The sequence below is a fragment of the Chionomys nivalis genome, chromosome 2, assembly GCF_950005125.1.
Source record: "Chionomys nivalis chromosome 2, mChiNiv1.1, whole genome shotgun sequence".
Classification (NCBI taxonomy): Eukaryota; Metazoa; Chordata; class Mammalia; order Rodentia; family Cricetidae; genus Chionomys; species Chionomys nivalis.
Window position 1 is genome coordinate 71,965,953 of NC_080087.1, and position 26,516 is coordinate 71,992,468.

Genomic DNA, 26,516 nt, shown 5'->3' on the forward strand with positions numbered 1-26,516 from the left:
AAGTAAGATGTCACCTTGCAGCCCACTGACCTGAGTTATCTAATTCAAAATGCCCTTCAACCCATAATGATCTTTCTTGCTTCAGCCTCCTGGGTGCAGAAATTACAGGCAAGAGCTACTACATGAAATCTATCGTTTCATATGCCAAGTATGAGAGCTGCATGGAGGCTCCGTGGTGGAGGGTGCTTGCTGCTCTTCCCGAGGACGCAAGTACAGTTCCCAGCATCCAGGCCGGTGGTTCCCCACCACCTGGATCTGGAAACACTGCTAAATATGCCCTTTTTTTCAGATTGGGAAAGTGAGACACAGATTTTAAAAATTTGTCCTTTGGAGGCTGGAGAGATGGCCCCATTAGTAAAGTATTTGCTTTGCATGCGAAAGACCTGAGTTTGTTCCCCGAGAGTAGACTGGCCAGGGACTCACTCTGAAGCCAAGTGCTGAGATCATAGATCTGCCCTAAGCAATCCTGGTTTGCGCAGTGCTGGAGACTAAGAGTGTCTCACCCTTGTCTTCCCCTCCTGATCTCATACGGTCTTTTTCCCGTCTGAACACACGAGTGCATTTGGTGCTCTCTGTAAGAGTGTCGTGGGTGTAGGACCCACGGGAGGAAGTATGCACAGCCTCTCAGAGGCCATCTCTGGAGAAAAGTCCCTCTCCCTCTCAGTCATCATTCATCAATCGCTTCTCAGACAGGGACCTTCATGTTTTACGTTTATTTATTGAGCATGTGTATGGGGAGCGTGTGTGTTCACTATGCGGCGGTCAGGGGACAACTTGTAGGAACTGATTCTCTCCTACCATGTGGGTTCTGGGGGACTGACTCAAATGTCCTTACTGCTCAGCCATCATCATAAAAACATTCTTAAATTTGAAGTTTTCTTTCATTGTTCCTTCCTTCCTTCCTTCCTTCCTTCCTTCCTTCCTTCCTTCCTTCCTTCCTTCCTTCCTTCCTTCCCTTTTCCCTCTTCCCTCTCTTCCTTCTTTGTACCACTCTTATTTTCGGAGGTGTTGTCTCTCACTGACTCTGAGGCAGATTTGGCTAGGCTGGCTGATCACTGAGCATCAGGCCAGTGAGTCTCTGTCTCTGTCCTCTCAGTACTAGCCACCACGCCACATTTTTATGTGTGCTCTAGGAACCCAAATCAGGTTCTCATACTTTTACAGTGGGCCCTTTACCTACTGAGTGAGCTACGACCCCACCCCCAGCATCCCGCAGCCCTCTGCTTCTTTGATTCTGAGTGTTCAATGAAGTTCCTGGCTGTGAATGTTCCCAGAACTAGACTGGAGTCTGTGTAATGCAGGAGCAGTAGACAGACGCTCAGTGTGTTGCTGTAGCCTCCGTCTTTGTTGATACAAGCTATAATAGACCTTGGCAGTAGTGATTACTTTCTGAATGCGAACTGCCTTGGTTCAAACACCAGCTCTATATAAGAGCTTTATCTTTAAGGGATGGATACTGTAACATTTCTGGATGAAATCAACTCCTGTCCTCGAAGCTTGCTGTCTGGCCAGTCTAGTTAAGTGGACACAGACACATACACACACACAGACACACACACATGGGTGGGGAGAGAGAGAGAGAGAGAGAGAGAGAGAGAGAGAGAGAGAGAGAGAGAGAGAGAGAGAGAGAGAAACAGAAGCAATAAAAGGAGTGTGATGGTTTAGTTAATAATAGGTTGAGACACAGGGTTAATCAGGGTTTACAAGGGAGGTGCATTTGGCTATCTTCTATACTCTGGTGTGTCCTCAAACTTTGATGGCAATGTCCTCCACCTCACAGATGGAGAACAAAGCCATGTTTCTAAACTGTGAATACAACCACCTTATTCTCCTGATTTTTTTAAAAAAAGTTAATTTAAGTCGTTTCATTTTATGTGTTTGGGGGTTTTGCCTGCATGTGTGTCTGGGCACCATGTGTATGCCTGGTGTTCACAGAGGTTGGAGGAGGGTGTCAGGTCCCCTGGACTTTAGCTACAGGAAGTTGTGGGTGCTAGAAACTGGACCTGGGAGCCTCTGGAAGAACAACCAATGCTCTTAGCTACAGAGTCATCTCTCCAGCTCCCTTTAAAGATTTTTTTTAAAAAAATCATACTTACTTATCTTTGCATCTGTGTGTGGTGCGTGTGTGTCCTACTGAATGTATAGTGATCAGAGGATTAATTTTGGTGAAATTTTGGGGTTAATTCTCTCTTTCTACTCACTATACAGGTCCTCGAGCTCTGATTCAGGTCATCAGGCTTGCTGTCAGGAGCCGCTACTGCTGAATCATTTGGTTAGCCCTATTTTTATTTTATTTTTGTGTGTTTATGGATAGTCCGTGTGTGTGTGTCTGTCTGTGAGTGCACATGTTCCATGGCATGCATGAAGAGATCTGAGAATAATTTTGTTTTGTCTTTAATATATATGTTTACTAGTTTGTTGGATTTTGTATAGCATGTTTTGATAATATAGCCTTCTCCCCCGACTCCTCCCAGATCCAGTTCTCCTTCTCCACCCACCCAACTATGTGTCCTTTGCTTTTTAAAACCCATCAGGTCCATTTTGTGCATACTCGGATCAGATATTCTTGGAGAATGGGTGTGGGCATGGAGTCCCACCCCTGGCTGAAGAGCTACTGGCAATGACCAGTTGTCGGGGGAACCGTCAGTTATGTTGAAAAGTATAGCCCCTGCTAACAATTTTGGGGAGTCAGTTCTCTCCTTCTACCGTGGAACCTGGGGATCAAACTCAGATCAGAGGCTCGCTTGCACGGCAAGCATGTTTTATCTCAGAGCCATCTTGCTGGCCCTTAGTCCTTTATTACTAAACCTCACTGTCTTCTAGAAGGAAAGTTGAAAGACGTAAATCTCGATAAATTCCCATCACACCCAGGGCTACGAATGCTTATCAGCCTCGTGCAAAGAAAATGAAATATTGATAAACTTGTGATTACATCTTGGGCTCCCGTGGCTGCAGGCTTCCTCCCGTGAGGAGCCGTGCTCACGGATATCTTCCTTTGGGGAAGTGTTTTTATTACATAGTAATTGTGGGTGATGACTGTGACATCTTCGAAGTCACCAGACGTACATTCTGAGCAGCCTGCCGAGAGGAATGCTTCACACGGCAATTCCCAAACCAGCATTTGTTGATTATGAGCGCAGCCTACGTGTAATTGGTTTTTTTGTACTCTGTCTCTTTGGGTATATCCAAAGAGCTGTCAGCATTGTGATTTCTCTGGAGACCCAGACAACAAACGTGTTCCTCATCTTTTGAGACAAACAAGTTCTATAGTGCAAACCTTGAAGATCACGTTTCCCAGGGGCGGACATACCTAAGCCATTTGTCACTGGGTCAGTTTTCCCTGCAGCTAATCCCTCCTCAACAGCTGCGCTGGCCGCTGTGCTATGTCAAACTGCCTTTGACTGGCCTGGGGCCTCTGCTGGCAGGCCAGCAACAGGGGACAGAGATGACCACCCTGCTCAGCAGCAGCTGCAGACCTGTTGGTGACAGGAATGCCGTTGATCGATCATCACGGTCATGGGTGAGGTTGGTCACCCGTGAAAGCAGCAGCTCCCACCTTCCTGGAGCAATTCTGAGAAGTTGCTTTGACCCGAAGGAGGGGCCGGGAGATTGGGGTAGGAAAGGATTGCCTGAAACAGTCCGGCTGTCTGCCAGCTTTCCCCACAGCAAATGATCCCACCCACCATGGTGGGCTTAGGGCATAGGCACAGGTTTCCCTGAAGTTAGAGAAGGAGTCCAGCTGATGTTCTGTGGCTTCGGCTACCATTAGAAGGTGTTTTACCAAGACACAGCAAAAAAATAAATAAACACAAAATCCAAGGTCCACCAGATTCTGGTATCAAGAATGGCTCCTGGGTGGGGCCTTCTTTTTTATTGTTATTTTTAAGTTACTGCACAAAATAATGGATTTCATTACAGCATTTTAACACACATGTCGTTACACTTGGCTTAGCCACTCTCTGCCTGCCTCGGCCCTCTTCTGCCAGGACTGTTTTCCCCTCAGAGAGTTTCCTTTCTGCTTTCTCTTACACACCACACACCACACACACACACACACACACACACAAATATACACACAGTATTGTGTAGGAGTTTCCTCCAAGGTTAAAATCTTTCATGATGGAGGGAATCACCGCAAGACACAGAATATTCTATGGGGAAGGAAAGCACTACCCTGCGGGGAGCTTGTTCAGCCCAGGAAGTAAGCAACTAAAAGGCAGCAAGAAGTCACTGAAAATGATGAGATTCACGAGGCCCCTCCCTTCCCCAAGCAGGTTTGAGCAGTGAGGACTGCTGAGAGACACTCTCAGGCCAGCTGAGTTGCCTGGAAGAAGAAGAGACTAGCGGAGCTACCCAGAAAAGACACCGGCTAAGCAGCTGAGCTGCCTGAAGGCTGTGTAGCGCACTCCAGGCTCCCAGCTTTGATGAGTGGTCCTCATCCTGGGGTGGGGTCTGATGATGCAGCTGTGGCCGGGTCATTCCTGCTCCTGTGACTAACCCCTCCCTCATACTCCTGTGAGTAGCCCCACTATAACTCACAGATTCACCAAATGGGACTTCGCTGGTATCCCTACTTTGGGCTACCCCTAGCTCCCTATCTGGGGTGAGGAGGCATCTGTTACATCTCTCCAAGCATAGTGTCACACAGCACATGTAAATACACATACACACACACGTATATATATGCATGCACAAATGCACAAGCATACACATACACACACACATAAGCATATACATATACATACACATATACACATATATACACATACATCCAAACACATATAAACACACGTACAGATACATATATGTATACAGATACATATATAAACACACGTGTAAACCCAGATTTACACTCATGTGTCCACATGTATATACGTACATGCACATACATATATGCATAAACACGTTCGTGCATATAAAGGCGCATATACACATATACGCACACACATATACATATATATACACACACAAATACGTATGCAAACTCACACATATGCACATATGCATACATGTATGCATACACATATGCATACATATACACATACATATACATAAGAACACACACACATATACACACATATACATCCATGAAGGCACACGTGTACATATACTCACCTATATGCATACACATATATAGACAAGTATAAACGCATATACATATATACAATCACACACGTAAGTACATATACAAACACAAGCACCCACATGTGGCTATATAGTTAAATATAGATTCCTGCGGCTTATAAGAACAGTTCTCTCAGCAGCTCCTCCCAGATGGCCTTAATCACCAATCACTCTGTCAGCAAGAGTGAGGAATTCTTCAGTAAGTCTTTTTCTCCCACGTTGGCAAGCGAGTCACCCAGCTGTTGGGGTCTCCCTTCCTCTGTTCAGATATGGGTAGGGACGATGCCTTCTCCCTGGGTCTTCTGCAGGCTGTGTGCCGTCATGTGACAGAGAGCTGTGGATTTCAGAGTGAGAGAGGGCGTGTGAGTGTGTGCGAGTTAGGGAGGCAGACGCTAGGGTTGTAGCTGGCCCTGTATCTGAAAGATGGCTATATTCTATGGGCCCTTGCTCTCCTCTGGCAGAAGGCTTGATCAGCCTTAGGAAGGCTCCATGCTGTCAGAGACTGCTAATGTATCTTGTCCTCTTCCTCAAAGTTTGTATATGGAGGGTTGGACTCCAGAGTGATCTCTCTGGAGAGAGCTCTTTATAGGAGGCAAACCAAAGTTTAAGGAGATCACAGGGTGGGATCACGGTGGGGGGAGCACTGGGACTTTCTTTGGAAGAGCAGGAAAAGATACCGGCTCAATACTTGAAAAAAAAAGATTTACTTATTTATTAAGTATACAATGATCCATCTACACAGTATTCTATCTGCATGCATGCCTGCAGGCCAGAAGAAGGCATCAGGTTTCATTATAGATGGTTGTGAGCCACCATATGGTTGCTGGGAACTGAACTCAGGACCTCTGTAAGAACAGGCAGTGTTCTTAACCTCTGAGCGATCTCTCCAGCCCTGGTCAATACCTTTTTTAAAAAGAGATTTATTTTACTTTTAATTGTATGTGTGTGTATGTGTGTCAGAATGTGCATGTGTGTGCAGTACCCTTAGAGTGCAGAAGAGGTTTTCGGATCCCTGATGAGGATGCTGGAAACTGAGCCCAGGTCTTCTGCAAGAGCAGCCAGTGCTCTTATCTACCCACCAAGCCACCGCTCCAGCTCCTCTCCCCTAGATCAGTTCTTCATTTTTCTGAATTCCCTTCCTTCCCTCCTTCTTCCCCTTTCTTCCTCCCTTCTCCTTCCACCATGTGAGAACAACCACAGACCTGGAAGAGAGCCCTCACCAGGAACCAGTATCTGCAGGCACCTCTAACGTTGACTCTCAGTCTCTGAAATGATGGGGGAAAATCAGTTTCTGTTGTTCAAGTCACCTACGCTGCCATTTTGTTATGCAGCTCAGGGCTGATGAGTGAGGGGACTCGGACTCCTTCATTGTCTCTGTTGTGTTCCCTGCCAGGAGGTTTCTGTGCCCTGCCTGGGAGCTGTTTGAGGTCAGAAAGCACAATCCTGTAGCTAGTGAAAGAGGAACGGGAAAAAGAGAGTTTCTCTACCCCACCCCCACATACACTTTCATTCCTGCAGACTGAGGTTAGTTAGTGGTCTTGTCTGGAATGTGAATGGTTTATCAATATCTGGCTCCAAATAAGAACTCGAATACTCAAGGAAACAGGATGTGAGGCGCACATTCCATGCAGCCTGCAGATAGAATAAAGAATTCTTATCTCGGGGATTTGGGGTGAAAGATTCCTTCTGAGGGTGCATGCCCCGAAGACATGGATGAACATAAATCCTTAAATGTTTGTTTTTTTCGAAGTTCAAAGGATGGGTACTTTACAATAGAACAGCCACATGCGGGGTGTGGGGGGGATGCCTGTAAAGTTTGCTTCGAGGGGGTGGCAGCCACAGATAGCAGGGCCAGAGAGATTGCGCGCCTTAGAAGGACGAGCCTTTGAAGCTGCGGGTGTGTTTGAGATCAAGCAAACATCTGATCTGCTTTTTCTTTCTCCCTTCCTTTCTTGTAAGATTTATTCTTTTTGCTTGGTGAGGATGACCAAGCGGATCCCCACACCGCATGAAGGGAGGTCAGAGGCCAACTTTCAGGAGTCAGGATTCTGCTTCCACTGGACGAAAATAGGATCTCTCTGTCGTTTGCGCGGCTGCACTGCGCTGTAGACAGCCCCTTCGGCTGTCCCCCTCCCATCTCTGTCTTCCATTCTGATGTGGGCATTCTGGGATTACACAGCGAGATACCACGTTTAGCCTTTTTCGCACTGGTGCTGGGAATTTAGCTGGGTTGTTAGTGCTGCATGCAAGTGCTTTTAAATGCTGAGTCGTTTTGTTGGCCCGCTCTCTTTTCCTTATTACTTTAAATATTTTTCTGTTTTATTTTTAAGTGTGTGTGTGTACATGAGTGCAGTGCCTGTGGAAGGCAGAGGAGTCAGATTCTCTGGATTGAAGTTAAGGCAGTTGTGAGCATCCTGATTGTGGGTACTGGAAATTTGGATCCTGTAAAAGGGTGATAGATTCTCTACCCATCTAGCCATCTCTCCAGCCCTCTCCTCCTGCCCTTAGACTTCGAAATAAGACCTCTCTCTCTCTCTCTCTCTCTCTCTCTCTCTCTCTCTCTGACAACAAAGTCTTCCAGCGTGTTCTGAAACTCCCCGAGTAGCCAAGAATTATCCATATCTACTGCCCAGTCGCTTACAGGCCCTCACACCACGCCTAGTTTATGTGGTGCTCGGAATCTGCCCCATGATGATGTGTGAGTGAAGGTATGGAATGTGTACCCGAGTGTCTTCCCTGTATGTATGTATGTCTGTGCACCATGTGTGTACCTGGTGCCTGCAGAAGTTAGAAGAGGGCACTGGGTCCCCTGGAACTGGAACTACAGATGGTTGTGAGCCACCATGTGGATACTGGGGACTGAACTTGAGTCCTCCGGAAAAAGTAGCCAGTGTTTTAAAGCATTGAGTCGACTCTCCAGCCTTAACAACTGGACTTTGATATACTATCTTACTATTTTGTATGTGTTTAATCTAAAACTCTAAATTACATTGGTTTCCAGATTTGATGTCACAAATGCCCATGGGAAGCCAGTGTGGCCTCCCGAGGAAGGTGAAAGTCAGAAGACGGAAAATCAAAACACAGCAACAGGAACCAGGATCAGCTGAAACTCGATCTCCAAGAGAAGTGGAGATATGTGGCAATGTCTGGAGACAGGTTTAATTGCCATACAAGAGGAACTTGTGAGCTAAAAGGATGGCTCGGGGGAAAGGGGCTTGTTCCCAAGACTTGAGTTCTGTACCTTGGACCCATATGATGGAAGGAGAGCCAACTCCTGCAAGCTGTCCCCTGACTTATACATGTGGGTATAAACACACACACACACACACTCCCATACACACACGCACTAAAAATGCAATAAAATAAAAACTACTGGTAAAGAACTGGTAAGGAGAGGCAGGGACTGACAGTTTCCGCCCACAAATCCCATACACTCACTCACAAAGCAAAGAATTCTCCAGTGCTGAATGTCCAGAGTGCAAGACAAGAGAGGCCCTGGGCCAGAGGGCACCACCTGCGGAAGATCCAACTGGAGCTCTCCTCTGTCGTAAAAGTAGAGAAAAAGGAAATTATGTTATTTGCAATAAAATGGATGGTCGGGGCTAGAGAAATGGCTCCAGTGGCTAAGAACACCGTTGCTCTTGCAAAGGACCTTGGTTTGGCTTCCAGCATCCACACAGTGGCTCACAACTGTCTGTCACTCCAGTTCCAGGGGGCCCAACACCCTCTTCTGACCTCTGACACTAAGCATGCATGTGGTACATAGACATGCATGCAGTCAAAACATTCATACGTGTAAAATTAATCAATCTTTTTGGAAGGAAAATAAATGGATTGAACTGGAGGTTGTCGTATGACTTAAAAATTAAGCCAGACTTACAAACACAAATATTACATATTTTATCTTGTATGTGGAACCCAGTAGATATGTATCCCATATCACACACACACACACATATATGAAGGTAGAACGGAGAGTATTTGCTTTTTAAAATTGTGTGTATCAGTTTCTGCCACTGAAGATCAAGGATCAGAGTGGAAGAAGAGGAAGGAAAGACCCTGTTCCAGAGGAACTGGAAGCTTGCTGTGAGATTTGTGTCTCCTACAAATGTCAGAGTGGCCACACCCAAGAAGTCTCACCACACGGCTGCCTGCACAAGAGCTGAAAACTGATGGCACCAATGGCTATGCTTACAGGGAAGGTGCAAAACCCGTAGGGCCTCAAACCCAGAAAAAGAGCTCCGGGCAACTGGGGAATGCGGAGAGCAGGATAAATGGTCTTTCCCAAGGGAGGGCGCCCTAGTGCAACAATATACTTATAGGTGGCATCACATAGACCAAACAGGTTGTATTTATGTATCTAGGAATACATATACACATACATGTAACAGAAATAAAAAAAACATGGCGATGAATTTGAGGGAAAAAGGGGGGCTACATGGGAGAGGTTGAAGAGAGAAAGGGGAAGATGAGAAATGACATAATTGCATTATAAATTAAGAATAAAAATGGTCTAAATCAACTGTGTGTAGGGGTGTGTGTGTGTGTGTGTGTGTGTGTGAGTCCATTCGTGTGAACACATGAGGAAGCCAAAGGATGTGGGAGGTCCTACTCCATTCTCTCCATTCCGGCAGGATCTCTCACTAAACCCAGAGCTCGGCTGACAGCCAGCAAGCCCTGGTGATCTCCCTATCTCTGCTTTCATAGAAACACACATGACCACACCTGTCTTTTTTTTTTTAATATTGGTTCTAGAAATCTGAAGTCAGGCTCTTATTGGGTAGTAAGCACCCTTACCCCTCAGCTATCTCCTCAGGCCCCATTTTTGTCTTTTGAGACAAGGTGTCATATAGCTCGGGCTGATCTTGAACTCACTATGTAGCTGAGGTTGACCTTGAACTCTTGATTCTCCTTCCACCTCCCAAGTGCTCTGCTGTAAAGGAAGAGGAAGGAGACTAGAGGGAAAAGGGAGGGGAAAGGGGACATGAAATGGTAATGGGAAGTCAACATAGTCAAAGCACATGATGAAATGTCATCGTAGAACCCATTTGCACAATGAATTTGTACAAAGACCACATTTATAAAATAAATGCATTCTCATTTTGAAAAAAAAATTGAAGAAAAACTTAGGAAGTATCATGGGGTTGTTGGCAGCATTTTGGTACCAAATAGTCTGGGGATGTGACTCAGTGGGTGAAGGATTTGCCTTCAAGGTGATGCCTGTCTATAGTCCCAGTGCTCTCGCAGTGAGATGGGAGTCGGAGACTGGCAAATGCCTGGATCCGGGGCCAGCAAGCTTGGCACGTGCAGTGAAGAGCCACAAAGATATCCCGTCTCAAACAAGATGGGGGGTGAGGGCCAGCATCTCAGGATGTCCTCAGACCTCCACATGTGTGCTGCACACACGGCACCAGCACTCACATCTGCAAACACCGGCTCACACACGCATGTGCACACGCCTATACATACCATACGTGCATACAAACATTAACAAGATAAAATGAAATGGTTAGAGAATGTGACACGGAATTGTTGGACACACTCTGATGCATAGAGCAAGTTCTTTTTGGATGAAGTCGGGGGAGAACTGTCTAGAGGCTGAAGCTGTTATGGGAAAGTCTGCTATCTCAAATGCTGAAACAGCTGCTGGGACCTCCCAGCAGTGCAATCAGCCTGCATTCTGGGAAACCTCTGGGCAGAGGCCGGGAAAGAGGTGAGAAAACAGGCCCCGAGTCAGATATGACAACTCAGGCTGTTGGTGGTGGCAGAGAGGCCAACTGGAGTGTACAGCATCTGCAAATGTCCAGATGTGGGAAGCTGGAGGCAGAGATGACAGGATTTAGGCTTCAGACAGAAACACGGAAAGAGAATTAGCTCGCAATTTTCATCCTGACATTATGGGTGACGAGGTCTCATGGGGAGGAGAAGAGGGGAGTGTGGCTAAGAGCAGGTACCAGTTAGCTGTTGAGGTCTGATCTGTTGGCAGAAAGGACTAGGATGTTGGCCATGAGGACTTAGAGCTGAGACCAGCAGACACGAGGGACTAGATAAGGCAAGTGCAGACTTTGCTGTCCTCTGCCCCCAAGGAACCTCATTATTCTGAGTAAATCTTATTTTCACTTAGTCTTGCCTTTTCTTTTCGCCTTTCTCCAGTGGTGGGGCCGGAACCCAGGCACTCACAGAGGGTAGACAGGCGAGCCGATCTGTGGTCTACGACACTTGCTGCTCTCTTGAAATAGTTTGACATGGCAGTGAGGGGTAAACCTGGTTCCTTGTGCAGCCTAGACAAGGGTTTTACCACTGAGCTACGACTCAGGTCTAGTTTTGCTTTTGTTTTGAGATAAGCTCTTACTTAGCTGCCCAGGCTGGCCTTGAACTTACTCTGTAGTCTAGTTAAGTCTTTTTAAATTTTAATTTAATTTGTTGTTGTTATTATTATTATTGCTGTTGGTGGTATTGGTGGTGGTGGTGGTGGTGGTATTGAGGGTAATGGTGGTGGTGGTGTGTGTCTGTGTGTGTCTGTGTGTGTATATACAAATGCCACACAGCACTGTGTAGGTCAGAGGACAACTTTTGGAAGCTGATTTTCTCCCTTCTTCCCTGTGGGTCCCGGGGGTGGAACTCGGGCAGTTGATTTGGCAGTAGGCCTCTTTATCCACTGACCCATCTCCATCTTGTCAGCCCCAAGGAAACTCTGGAGCATGCGTGTGATCTTCCTGTCTTAACCTTGAAAGCAGTTGGGGTTGCAGGCCTATGCCACAAACACAAGATTTAAAAGAAATTTAAAACAACCCGGGACTAGGGGTGTGACGCGCTGGGTAAAGAGAACGCTGTGCAAGCATGGGGACCTGCGTTTGGATCCTTAGTCCCTACTCAGAAGGTCGGCACGGAAGCCCACGCCTGGAACCCGAGGACTGTGCGCAGGGTGTTGGGGGAAGGAGTGTGGATTGGCAGGCCCAAGGGGCTCACTGGCTGGACTGACTGATGAGAAAATTCCAGTTCGGTATGAGCCCCTCTCTCAACAAAACAAGGCAGAGAATCGATGGAAGACATCCCAATACAAACGCTGGCCTCCACTCGTGCCCACCACACAAGTACCGCACTACAGGAAATTAGAAGATACACGGAGAACCCACAATTTGAGCCCAGTGCCAAACTCTTCCCCAGAAACAGAACAAATACCGCCTGACAAACCGTACCTCTCTAGCCTCTCCAACTGCCGACCCTATCCTAGCTAACATTCCCTCTCTTGGCTGGGATTTTTAGTGCAGTGTTTGTCTGACAGGCGCAGGAGGCTCTCGGTGGGAGCCTCAGCACCATGGTGTTAAACGGCTGTAATTTCAGCACTATGTAAAGGGAGTCTGGAAAAAAGAGACCTTGTCTCAATAAAGTAAATTAAATAAAGCAAAAACAAGCCCACAAAATGTTATTATTTCACCTTTGGTTATTTTTCCTGAGTTAAAAAATAAGAATGACATTTTAAAAAATCTTTCATTTAGCTGTTATTTGTCTGTGTTGCTGAGATGTTTGCACCTTTTAAAATTTTGCACCCTGTTGGAGGCTGCACCCCCACTCCCCCTCATCCTGGCCCTGCTCAACGTGAACAGACGGAAGGAACCTGTCCAAGTGAGAGGAAGCTAGCGGTTAGAACATTCACACAACGCTGCGTGGCCACGTGGACCCTCGGGCCTCCAGAATTCCGTGGGGTTTCCAGTGAGCTAGGGGTGGTGTTGGATCGCAGGCAGGATGTACATCCAAGAGATGGAAGCAGAACATTGCTTTCTTGCAGACATGTGGGAGGCAGTCCCTTCCAAGATATGGGGAAAAAAAAGCGTACTTAATACTAACCATCTGTTTGGCGAAGTGTATGAGCTCTTGCTGCTTCTAACCAGTTTTTCCTCTACTGTTTAGAGCAGATCAGCTCACAGTATTATTTTCAAAGGGGAGTAGTACTCCCCCATCCTAAAGATCGTTCACCGTACCATCCACCAATCCATCCATTCATCCATCCATCCATCATCCATCCATCCATCCATCATCCATCCATCCACTGTGTCTATTTATCCACCTGTCTGCCTATCTAGTCATGCAATTAAATCATTACTTTATTCGGTTTATTTTTATTTATTTCTATTTTATTTATTTATCTATCTATTTTTGATTTTTTTGAGACAGGGTTTCTCTAACAGTCCTGGCTGTCCTGGAACTCGCTTCGTAGATCAGGTTAGCCTTGAACTCACTCATAGAGATACAAGTGTTGGGATTAAAGGCATGTGCCACCACTGCCCCACTCGTTTATTTGGTTTCTTAATATTATTACTTTGTTTTTTTCAAGATAGGGTTTCTCCGTGTAACCCTGGTTGCTCTGGAACTCTCTCTGTAGACCACGTGGGCCTTGAACTCAGAGATCTGCCTGCCCTGCCTCCCAAGTGCTGGGATTTAAGGCATGAGCCACCATGCTCTGGTTAAGATTTTATTTATTATTATTATTATTATTGACAGAGCCTTACTATATAGCTCTGGGTGGCCTAGAACTCGCTACATAGGCCAAGCTGGCTTCAGATTCACTGAAATCCACCTGCCTCTGTCTCCCAAGTGCTGAGATTAAGGCCATGAGCTACAATGGCTGGATTAGTTTTAATTAAATATGTAGATGTGTGTGTCAAGGAGGACAGAAGAGGGTATTGCTCCTCTGGAGCGAGAGTTACAGGGAGTTGTGAGCAACTGGATATGGGTGCTGAGAATCAAACTCGGGTCCTCGGGAAGAGCAGTACTAACACTTAGTCACTAAGCTGTCTCCTCGGTTCTTGCTTTTTAAAAATATTTTTATTTTTATCTATTTTTATTAATTTTGATTTATTCATTTACTTATTTTTTAGATTTTTGAGACACATTTTCTCTGTATAGCCCTGGTTGTCCTGGAACTCATTCTGTAGATCAGGTTCATCTGGAACTCATAGAGATCCACCTGCTTCTGCCTCCCAAGCGCCAGGATAAAGGCGTGTCCATCACCTCCCAGTTTAAGAACTCTTTTGACAAATACCTTGTATCAGTATTTAAACACATTTAAGATTCTTTGGGAGGGACTGGAGAGAAGTCTCAGTAGTTAAGAGCACTGGCTGCTCTTCTAGAGGACTTGGGTTTGATTCCCAACATCCAAATGGTAGCTCACTACCATATTTAACTCTAATTCCAGAGGATCTGATTCCTTCCTCTGGCCTCCCCAGGCATCAGACACACACATGGTGCATAGATATGCGTGCGAACAGAACACCTGTATGCATGAATATTTAAAAAATTTAAAAATTAAGTTCTTATCTATGATCATAGAACATTCCATTTGCAGATTGTCAATAATTTCACAGGTCAATCTCCTGGTGAGTTTATATTGTGTTTCCTTACACAAAAATCAGAATCATACTGTGGACATGGTGGAAGTCCCTGGCACTCTTCTCTCATTGCTGTTACACCCCAATCTTGTCCTGACTTTTGGACAAACTCTCAGATTGGAATTTCAGACTCAAGATTTGTTTGTTTGTTTGTTTCTTTCTTTCTTTCTTTTTTTTTTTGAGATAGGATAACAACCTTAACTGTCATGGAACACACTCTGTAGACCAGGCTGGCCTTGACCACAGAGATCCGCCTGCCTCCACCTCCGGAGTCTTGGATTAAAGGTGTGTGCCACCTCTGTAAATACTACCCAAGACAAGGGCATCAAAGCAGGGATGAAGGAATGGGATAGATTTATTTTTTTTTTTTGATTTTTCAAGACAGGGTTTCTCTGTAGCTTTTTTGGTTCCTGTTCTGGAGCTAGCTCTTCTAGACAAGGCTGGCCTCGAACTCACAGAGATCCGCCTGCCTCTGCCTCCCGAGTGCTGGGATTAAAGGTGTGCGCCACCACCATCCTGCGGAATGGGATAGATTTTAAGGAATAAGAAAGTTGAGTCTATGGAATGTGCTGATTCTTGGTGGGAGGAGATTCGGTAAGAAAGGAGGAAGAAATGCTCCTGGGGGTTGGATGGTGGTCCTCACCCCCCAATTCACCTACAACTTCAGGTGTGATGTTACTTGGAATATTACTGAGGGCTGGAGAGATGGTTCAGAGGGCCAACGTGCCTGCCACCAAGCCTGTGAGCTGAATTTGATCTGGAGGACCCACATGGGAAAAAGAAGAAACTTGCCAAAGTTTTCCTTAACCTCCATTTGCAAGTCACAGCACACATGCATGTGTGCATTCACACATACGGTAAATAGAACTGAGATATTTTTAAATAGAAGTCTCTGCACTATGATGAAGGCTGTCGCCCTGCAGAGGGTGGGCTCTGAATCTAAGGGTGTTTCCTATAGGAAACCCAAAAAGACACAATCAAAGGCAAAGCCCCCCCGGATGGTGAAGAGAGAGGTTGGAGTAAGGGCATCTTCGTGCACAGGGATCCCAAACATTGCTGGCAACAGACAGAAGCCCGGGGGAAAGAGAGGGAATTCATCTTCAGAGCCAGAGGAAACCAGCACTGTAGATGCTGACTTCAGAGTCCCAGTCTCTGAAACGGAGGAGAATAGCTTTCTGTCTTCTAACATCACACAATTTGAGCTCATTTGTTATAGCAACCACGGGGAACTAATTGGGAGACACTCCCTTAGACGATTACAGTAGCACCCCCCCCCCCCCCCCCCGTAATCAGGTGATACTGGATCTGAGTCCCGGCTCTTCGGCTTGCTGCCTGTGTGACTCAGAGCAATTGGGAAACATCTACTTTTCCATCTGTGTGAAGAGAATGAGAAGATTTTAACCTTAGTAGACACTAGATAATAGACTTTTGGCCTCTGTCTGTCTGTCTGTCTCTCTTTGTGTGTGTCTACACACTTGCACATGTGTGCCATAGGTCACATGTGTACTCAAGTTCCTAGGATGACTTCCTAGGATGTCATCTTATTTTTGCGACAGGGTTTCACAGTGTAACCATGGCTAGCCTAGAACTTGCTATATAGACATGGCTGGTCTTGAACTCACAGAGATCCATGCGCCTCTGCCTCTTGGGTGCTTATATTAAAGATGTGAGTGGCCACACATACTTTTTAATATTTGAATTTTAGAGGAATATACACATTCAGGTTGTTGCTAAATTCTTTCCATCAGGGCCAGAGCAATGGTTCAGTGGGTAAAGGCATCTTCCACCAAGATGATCCCCAGAACCCACATGGTAAAAGGAGAGAACCTATATGTTGTCTTCTAATCCCCAAATGTGAACCATTTCATGCTTATGCCAACACATATACAGGCACACACATGAAACAAACAAAAAGGAGTCAAACTTTCTATACAATTCTTGCCACCGTATGCATTTCCTTTCTCACAGTCCAGCTCCAGTTCCGAGTGTATGAGCATGGTCGAATCAGCAGTGTCATGTGTAACTGATGAGGGTCCCGTGAGATGCTAGGGGAGCCGGACAATTCAATTCCTATTGCCTAGAGACACCACAACTGTCTACCATCAGGGTGCTCCTCACCGTTTGACAGCACTGACTTGATGGGAAGGGAAGGATGAATGCCGAGTGGCCTGTCAGTGGGCTCTGATGCCTTCTGTCAGGGAAGGTAGTGTGTGGAGCAGGGTGGAGAGAGCAGGAGAGAGGAAGCACCTGCTGTGGTATTTACCTGGTGGGGGATAGTCTTGGGGAAGGGGTATGAAATTACGGTTCAGTTGGAAAGGTGATCAGATGTTAACCCCACGCTGACATTAACAGAGTAATTCAGGGGGCTGGGGAGACACTTGCCATGCAAGCATGGGTAATAGATCTCAGATCCCCAGAAGTTCACATATATGCAGGGTGGGCGAGGCAGCCCCTCCGAGACAGGGGATCCTCAGAGCTGCTGGCGAGGGACATTACTCACATGTGTGAGCTCTGGTTTGATTGACAGACCCTGCCTCAGTGAATAAGGTGGAAGAGTGATGGGGGATGATTTCAACCTCAGGCCTCCACATAGGCATGCATACGCTTGCGTGTGGTCCTCACACACATGGACCCACACACCTACAAAAATATGTTTATCTACGTGCATGCACATTACACACAGGTGAAAATGAAAAAGAAATTACAATGAATCAGATGTCCCAGATGGAAGAAATTCTTGGTAGTTTCTGTGAAATTTCACACCAGGATCAAGGAGGAGGGCATGAGGTAGGAGAAAGAGAGGAGAGAGACAGACAGACAGGCAAAGAGAGAGAGAATATGGGCTTGGAGGCAGAGGGAGGCCCAATTCAAAGGACCTTGTTGAGGTAAGATGTCAGTTCCCTAAGAGAGGCTGCAGGTGATGCTTATGCCATCAAGAGCACAGGGGAGGGTTCTTGAGCTGGAGTCTCATGAAGTGATGGAGGTGGAGCAAGGGATTATGGGATGTGTTTAAAGAATCTCCTGAACCTCTGTGCTGTGTCGGGTCTAAACTGAGGGACAAGCACATTCTAGCCAAAGACGTTGGTACTAAATAATCACCGGTTATTCTATTTCTCCTTGATTTCCTGGGGCTACAGAACTTTTACCCACTAAGATCAGTAATGTTCCAGAGAAATCAAGACAACTTAGTCACCCCAGCATCAAAGCATAGAGTGTCCCAGTGATACTTTGGAAACTGGGGACAGTTGGGCCATACACAAAATATGTTGTCTTTATTATTTTAAATGTTGTGGTTATTTTTTAAAAAAGTTTTATTTTACTTTCAATTGGCAAATAATAATTGCATTTATGGCTTACTATAGGTGCAGATTTTGTTTTCAAAACTTACATTTATTTCATGTACAGTTATGTGTGTGTGTGTGTGTTCGTGTGTGTGTGTGTGTGTGTGTGACTACTGTTGTCTACAGTTTCTGAGGAAGCCAGACTGTACAGGAAAGAAGGGGGAAACTGTTTTAGGAGCTGGTGAGATGGCTCAGTGGGTAAAGGTGCCCTCTCCTAAGACATGATGTTAGATGGATCACCAGGACCCACATGACACAGGAGGAGAGAACTAACTCCCAAAGGTTGTCCCCTGACTTCCATACACTAAATAAAATTAAATTAAGTAAATAAAATTAAAAATAAATAAATCCATGGGGGAAAAAATCTTCTGCTTAGTTCTTCTGAGGTTGCTGGGGCTGCATTCATGCATAGGAGGAAACCATACAGGTTTCATTAATTTTACACGTACAAGAGGGTGACGGCTGAAGCAGGCCTTTATATTTTTCAGACAAAGAGTAATATTTTTAGAAGGAATGAGAAGACAGATGGGTCTCTGACCGAGGGAGTAAACTCCATGCTGTCGCTAGGAGATATATGGGGCCGTCAGGCCGAGGGCAGATAAGGGCTACTTCAGAGTGTTTACACAGGTTCAGGCAGCCCCAGTCACTGGCCTGTGGTGATCAAGGCTCCCTCTCAGACCTGGTGTGTGAAAGGATCTTTATGGCCTGTGCTCCTGGGAGAGACCGTCTGAATGGCCCTTCCTGTGGCTACAGTTCCTTAGGCGGTTTCAGCTTGAAACAGCGGACAGACCAACGTGGCGTATTTTGAGATGGGTCTGTCTTTAAATCTACATCTTGGCTTTTGTAAATAATGCTATGGTGACTATGGACGGGCATATATGTCTTCTGCATACTGATTTCACTTCTTTGGAACACCTACCCTGAAAAATGTTGTCTCTAAACACAAATCCCAGTATGGTGGTGGGTGGGCTTGCATGCCCACTCTCTCTGTGGCTGTTAACCAGGCTGGTCTCCAACTGGGCGGGACTGGTATTCAACTGTGAGTGCCCTTCCAGTTCCTTGTGTTACGTAGTATTCCCTGAAAGTTTTGTGTGTTTCTAGAACAATCTATTTCCTTCTTTTTCTTGTTATTTTGTTATTGTTGTTATTTTGTTTTTAGAACAGGGCCTTATGTAGCCCAGGACATTAAACTCACTAAATAGCTGAGGATGACCTTGAACTTGCCTCCCCTTTCAGAGGGCTGGCCTCACGGGGGTACACTGCCATGACCGATTTTGCAGGACTGGGAATCAAACCTAGGACTTTGCTCATTGTTTTCGAGTTCTCCACCAACTGACATCCTTACTCTCTTGTGTGTTTTTTATTTCATTTTTCCATGAGAAAGAGAGAAAGCCCAGGAGCCTGACATGGCATGCCCGTGGAGGTCAGGGAACACCTTGGGGCAATGAGCTCAGGTTGTCAGACCTGGTGGCAAGCTCCCTAACCACTGAACCATCTCACTGGCCTTGCATTTTGGAGTTTATAATTTTGAAATGTTACAGAAATCTTTTGAAAAATGAGCAGTCCCTTGGTAAGAATGGTCAGTCCTGTGACTTGCAGAAGAATGAAAAACACGAGGTGAAAAATTGCCTTCCAGAAGATGCTCCACTTCAGAACGAGCTCGACTGAGTCCTAGAGCCCCTCGGGAAAGTCCCGCCTCCCCCGGTGTCACGACTCAGGCACAGTGACTCATCTCCCAAATTATAGGAATTACGTGGCCGTGCGAAGACAGGGCTCAGGCTGGGAATTGGCAAATGAAAATTGCTGTTAGAAATTCAGTAGAGATAACGTTTTTTCATGCTGGGTTTCAAGACACGACATTTGTCATTTAAATGTCAAAGCTTTGACGGGAATGTCATCTAAAACAGCAATAATTGTAATATAAAATGCATGCCCACTCTGTACCCTGGGAGAGCGGCGATGGGAGCACCCCACAAAGTTTTGAGCAGCTGTGTCATCAAATGGGGTTTCATCTGAAACAATATATTTTCATCAGGGGCTGAAGGTCATATTTCTTTTTTAAAAGTGTAATTAAGATTTTAATTAAATTTGGTGCATGTATCTGCGTGTGCATACGCACGCACGCCTGCATGTGTTGCATGAACCAGCAGGGCAGGAGTGTGGAGCAGAGGACAACTTGAGGAGCTGGCTCTCTCCTTCCGTCGTGTGGGTTTCAGGGACAGAACATAGACCTTCAAGCTTGGCAGCGGACATCTTTACCTGATGGGCCATCTTACTGCCTGGGTGCCATGTTTCTAAAACCACCATGGAATAGGATGATAAAGATCCCATTGCATATGTGTTTGCCTGTGTATGTGTGTGTGCATGTGTGTATGTATGTGTGCCTGTATTTGCCTTGTCTGTGTATCTGCGCATGTGTGCCCATGTGTTTGTGCACTTGTGTATACAGGCATGCATATGTGTGGTGCATGTGTGTGTATATGTGTGCCTGTGTGCGTGCATGTGTGCATGTGTGTGTCTATATGTGCCTGTGTGTTGTGCATGTGTGTGTATGTGTACGTGTATGCCCACGTGTGTGTAGGCCAGTGGCTGATGTCCATTGTCTTCCTCCATTTTGTTCTACCTAATGGAATCATTTTTTAAGTTTTAAATTGCACTTATTTATCATGTGTTGGGGAGGCATGGGCATGCCATAGCAGGTGTGTGACTTACAGAATCAACTCACTCTTTCTACCTTCATGTAGGCTTTGAAGCTCAAACTCCTGTGGCCAGGTTTGCACAGCACACGTCTTTACCCCTGAGCCATCTCACCAGCCTGACTCCTGTCGTTCCTATCAGCCGCTTGTTTTTAGCCGACACCTTTGCTGTCTTCTATCAGATTTGCACTGGCGACTGCATGCTTTTAACTTTCACTTTATTTATTTATTTGTGCGCGTGTCATGATGCATGTGTAGAAGTCAGAGAACAACTTCACAGAGTCCAGTCCTCTCTTCTCTTTATGTGGATTGTGGAGGTCAAGCTCAGGTCACCAGGATTCCACAAGAATCTTTTCCTGCTCAATTCTCTCCCTACTTCTGGTATTACATATTTGCTGTTGTTAATGTAACTGGTATTTTATTTCATCTTTTTGGAGGTTTTGTTATTTATTTGTCTGTTTATTTGTTTTTTTGAGACAGGATTTCTCTGTGCAGCCCTTGACTCCCCTGGAACTCACTCTGCAGACCAGGCTGGCCTCGAACTCACAGAGATCCGCTGGCTTCTGCTTCCCGAGTGCTGGGGTTACAGGCGTGCACGCCACCACCTGGCTTATAACTGGTATTTTAAATTTTCACATTGTGGCTGGCCCTTGATTTTCACCATCTCTCTTTTGTTTATGGTTTTCCTCCATGAATTAAAACCTTAAAGCATTTGATCATGATTGTGGTGGCTTCTCTGGAGCAGAGTTCTGACTTTGTCAGACAAACAGTCGTCATGAGTTAGTTGATTCTCGATGGGGAACTTTCAAGAATGCATGGGAGTGCTAAGCAGACAGAAGAGGAAATCTCTTTCTCTTTCACCTCTGGGCTTTGGAATTTCTTATCTCCCTTCCTGTGATGATTTCCATATCTCTAATATTATATGTATTGCCCTCGAGATAAATTTTACATATGCATTTATGCAAAAATTATTCACACACATTATCAGCAGACTGTTATGCATAATCACACACAGGTCATTATGTATAATCTATTATGCATACGTTGCTAGACATATCCTATTTTGCACAATTATATTCTCATATACATTATGCAAAAAAGCATCCTATATTGCTTGTCACCTGTCTTTCTCCACGCAACAATTCATCTTTTGCATTGTCCCCTGATAGGTTTAGAATTTGCTCATTTTCTTTTTATTATGGCCAAATCCTCCTCGCGTAAGGACATGGAGATTTAATGAACAGACGTCCTCCAACAACAATGCAGTCGTCTTCATTTCTTTCCCTGGGGTTCTGGAAGAACCAGGGAAGCGAGCTCATGCATATTTTGCCTGGTATTTAGCATGATATGCCTGGAGGATGTATTCTAGAAGGAATATTGCGGAGCCAAAGGACACAAGCATACTTGAAATAAGCGTTGATTCTTCCCATCTCCGCTCCAGTCACGTACTGTGAGTGTCAGTAATGACCCAGGGCTCTTCAGGTCCTGATAACACAGAAGTGAACCCACATAACACATTCCTCAGGGACTGATGGGGCCACCTGGAGTCCAAGGAACAATCCAAGCGAGTAAAGCAGGCCGGTTCAGACACAAACGCCAACATAGCCAACACAGACAGGTGGAGTGAAAAGGAGGAAGGGAGGTCTGTCTGCAAGCATTTTAGTATCTCCGCAAAAAATAAAAAAATTAGACAGTATCTCATATAGGGCAGGCTGGTCTTATATGTGCTGTGTAGCCAAGGATAGCTTTAAACTTCTGGTCCTCTTGTCTCTACCTCTGGAGAGCTGGGGTGACAGATGTGGGCCACTGTGCCTAGTATGGATAACAGATTTCAATAAAGGGAAAACGAAAACAAACAAACAAAAACACTGATAGAGGGGCTCCCCTGTGCCGTCTAGACTGACCTGAGACAAACACCGCAGACTTGTCCCTAGTATCAGATCTTCCTGCCTGAGCCTCCCGAGTGCCAGGACGACAGGTTTTTGACACTATTACTGACTCCTAACCTGTGTGCATGCATGTGTGTGCACCTGTGTGTGCAAGCATGATGCATATGTGTTTGTGACTGTGTGTGCACCTGTGTGTGCATGCATGATGCATATGTGCATGTGTGACTGTGTGTGACTGTGTGTGTGTGTGTGTGTGAATGATCTGGTTGATAGTACAGTCTGTAACCTAAGTAAGGAACGGCAGAGTGTGGCAGTGTACATGTGCAATCCTGATACTAGGGCGACAAAAACAGCAGCATCCTTGAGGATCACTCGTCAGCCAACCTCGCCTACTTGATCAGTTCAAGGCCAGTGAGAGACCTCATCTTTACAAAGCAAAAGGACTGGGGAGATGGTGTAGAGATTAAGCCCTTATTATGTAAGAATGAGTGCTGGGGTTTGGATCCCAGAACCCATGTATGAAAGCAAGGCCTTGGGCTGGCGAGGTGGTTTAGCGGGGAAAGACACTTGCTGCGAAGTCTGACAACATGAGTTCGATAACCGGGACCTATGTGACAGAGGGAGAGAACTGACTTCAGCAAGCTGTTCTCTGTCTTCCACATGTATGCACGATGTTCTTACATACTTAAGTGTGTGTTCGTGAGCATATGCCCACAAGTGCAATAAAAATACTTTAAAAAACAACCAGGCAAAAAGTTAGATAATAGCAAATAAAGTAAAGTAAATAAATAAATACATTCAATGCTAGCACCCGGGAGGCAGAGCTGGCCAGCTGGACGTGCCAGGTTAGTGGGAGAAGTGATAAACAATAAACAATGTTGGAAGTGATGGCCGAAACGCTTTGGATCAAATTCAGGTCTACATGCATACATGTGTGTATGTACCCCAGCACACGCTCACACACACATGCGTGCACACACATACACACACACACACACGAAGAGGGAGGAGGCATGCTCACAATACACATTTACAAGCAAAAAAAGACAGAAAAAGGAAAAAATAAAGACTGATAGTGCCTGAGGAAAATGAGGTTTCCCTCTAGCTCCTAGAGGAAACACATGCACACCGTGCACACACACACACACACACACACACACACGATTTTTAATGAAAATTTTAATGGAGCCTTAAAAGCAGATTTTTATAAACAATTTTTTTGGTGCATTTTACGAGCAGGGTCTACTTCAGTCACTCAGGAAAACCTATGACCTCAGGTACCACAATTTTACATGTTGGGAGCCATTAAACAAAACAGCACAATTTCATTCATCTGCCCCATAAATATTTATTGAACATTTATCGTATACTAAGATAAGGTTTGCGACCATCAAGCCTGGGAGTATCTCAGAGCTAGGACAAGGTGGGCTTCTGTGCCATTTCTCTCCCTGGTCCTTCTTCTCTTATTCCTGCAGTTTCCATGGTAACAACCAGCCAGTGGCTTCCTCATCCTTTCCCTAGCAACAGGTCGGAGGCACTGCCATCTTCTCCCTGCCCCAGGAAATCGGGCAGCTCAAATGGGAGAGAGCCAGCCTAGGGAAGGGGGCAGACCATTCCTCTATTTTACTTTCAGTTTTTATATAGCCTTTGTTTCTTTTTTTGTTCCTGGTTGGCGTATTTGTGGCCATGTGAAAACCCGTGGGCCTGTCTGTGTGTTAAATTGCTTAGGGTTGCTGACTTCCGGGGTCGGTGTTAGCTTAGTTCTGTCTGAGGTCTCTCTGATCAGCTCACAGGGGGATGTCTCTCTGGATCATCTTCCTTCTGTCTCTAAATCCTGTCCGTGTCTAAATTCCACCCCATCCCCACTTTTCATTCTGATACTTTGAGATAGGTTCTCAGGCAGCTTAACTTGATCTTAAACCGATTGTGTAGCTTAGGGTGGCCTTGAACTTCTGATCTTCCTGCCTCTACCTCCCAGGGCCTGAGATTACAAGTGTGAGCCACCATGCCTGGTATCTGATTTCCCATTTTGTTTTTTTGTTTTGTTTTGTTTTCTAATAAGGACAAGAGTTGTATTTGACTATGACTCACTCTGGAGAATCCATCTTGACTAATTACATCTGTACCATTCATATTCCCCCCAAACAGCTACGTTCTGAGTCAGGGGTGGTGTAGAACTTCAATATATGTGTATTAAGGGGACCCAATTCAACTCATGACATTGCAAATTTTCTCCAAACTCCTGTAGAAAATGAAGTTTCTTGGACTGAGGAGACAACTTCGTGAACTGCTTGTTGTGGGAATGTGAGACCTGAGTTTGATACCCAGAACTCAAAAAAAAAAAAAAAAAAAGTCAGGCAATGTGGCATGTGCTGGACAGAATTCCTGAGACTCCCTGCATCACAGAAACGGAGCATGGTGGTACACACCAGAAATGCCAGCACTGGAGAGGGACAATCAGAAGGGTCAGAGGTTCAAACTCATCCTTGACTACATAGGAGTCTAAGGCCAGCTTGCGTAGAGGGGACCAGAGTTCAGCTTCCATTCAGCGCTCACGTCACCTGTAAGTCCAGCGGCAGAGGATCTGACACTGCTGCTCTTCAAGGGCCGGCGCCCTAATCAATCACATATACCCTGTTGCCACTGTGTAATTAAAAACAGAAATCTTTGAAAATATATTTGTATATGTGCAGATTCGTTTTTTCTTTTGTCAGCTTGACACAAGCTAGAGTCCTTTGGCAAGGGGGCCCTCAACTGAGGAAACGCCTGTAGATAAGTCTGTGGGTATGTTGTCTCGAGTAATGTGTGATGTGGGAGGGCCTGGCCCACTGTGGGTGACGTCACTCCTGGCTTGGTGGTTCTGGGTTTTAGGAGACTGAGAAAATCAATAAACAATGTTCTCCATGGCTTCTGCTTCAGCCGTTGCCCCAAGGTTCTGCCCTGAGTCCCTGTCCTGACTTCGTGGAAGACCGGCTACAAACTGTAGGATGAAGCAGGCCCCCTTTGCCCCACATTACTTCTGACGATGGTGTTTTATCATAGCAACAGAAACGTTACTAATAAAATACACAACTTCAGCCGGGCGGTGGTGGCACACGCCTTTAATCCCAGCACTTGGGAGGCAGAGGCAGGCGGATCTCTGTGAGTTCGAGACCAGCCTAGTCTACAAGAGTTAGTTCCAGGACAGGCTCCAAAACCACAGAGAAACCCTTTCTCGAAAAAACCAAAAAAAAAAAATACACAACTTCAGTGGCCATAAAATCCAGACCTTAAGTGTAAGCAGCAGAGGGTCCACCCCGTGGAACCATCACCCGTTACAGAAGCAGAACAAAGTCCTCCCAGACTGAGATTTTTCCACTTAGGAACACGTTTCAATATTTCTCTGGGGCTACTCTTGGACTTTCCTTTCTTTTATTTCTGTGCTTTGTTTGTTTGTTTGTTTTTGAGAGCTCTCTCTCTGTCTCTGTCTCTGTCCCTCTCTCTCTGTCTGTCTCTCTCTGTCTCTCTCTCTCTCTGTCTCTCTCTCTCTCTCTGTCTCTCTCTCTCTCTCGCCTGGAGCTCACTGTGTAGGCATGGTCTCAGACTCACAGATCTTCCTGTCTCTGTGCTGGGATTACAGGTGTGAGCCACCTCACTCAACTAATTTGGCTTAAAAAAAAAAAAAGCACTAAAAACACGTTTGCTAGATTTTTAATGAAAACTTTTTTTTTAATTTACTTTTATGTGCATTGTTGTTCTTTGCCTGTGTGTCTGAGTGAGGGCTTCAAATCTTGAGTTACAGACAGTTGTGAGCTGCCATGTGGGTGCTGGAAATTGAACCTGGGTCCTCTGGAATCACAGCCAAGTGCTCTTAACCGCCGAGCCATCATCTCTCCAGCTCCAAAACCATTTTAAAAATGGCAGCTATTTTCCAAATAGCCGCATTTACGACAGAGGGAGCAGGGATGAACCCATCCGAGGGGCCACTTGCTGGAGGGGAGATTTTTCCATTTCTCTGTGGTTTCTGACACCGCTGACCACCTGACCCGTGGTGGAGTTATGAGGACAGAACTGGAGGCCAGAAGGAAGGATTGTGAG

General features: G+C 45.6%; 1 protein-coding gene across 5 annotated transcripts in view; it reads right to left on the reverse strand.

Annotated features, from left to right (window-relative positions):
• The window catches only part of LOC130869551 (ubiquitin carboxyl-terminal hydrolase 29-like), a 221,709-nt gene that overhangs the window by 49,240 nt on the left and 145,953 nt on the right, over positions 1–26,516 (reverse strand). The window contains exons 3-4 of one of the 5 annotated variants that reach the window (XM_057761801.1): positions 8,567–8,666; positions 5,206–5,458 (exon numbers count right to left, since the gene is read on the reverse strand). The exons of 3 other annotated variants lie outside the window; for them this stretch is intronic. The gene's annotated coding sequence lies outside the window, so the exon portion shown is untranslated. The remainder of the gene's footprint in view (positions 1–5,205; positions 5,459–8,566; positions 8,667–26,516) is intronic. One more of the 5 variants, XM_057761803.1, reaches the window with a different exon arrangement.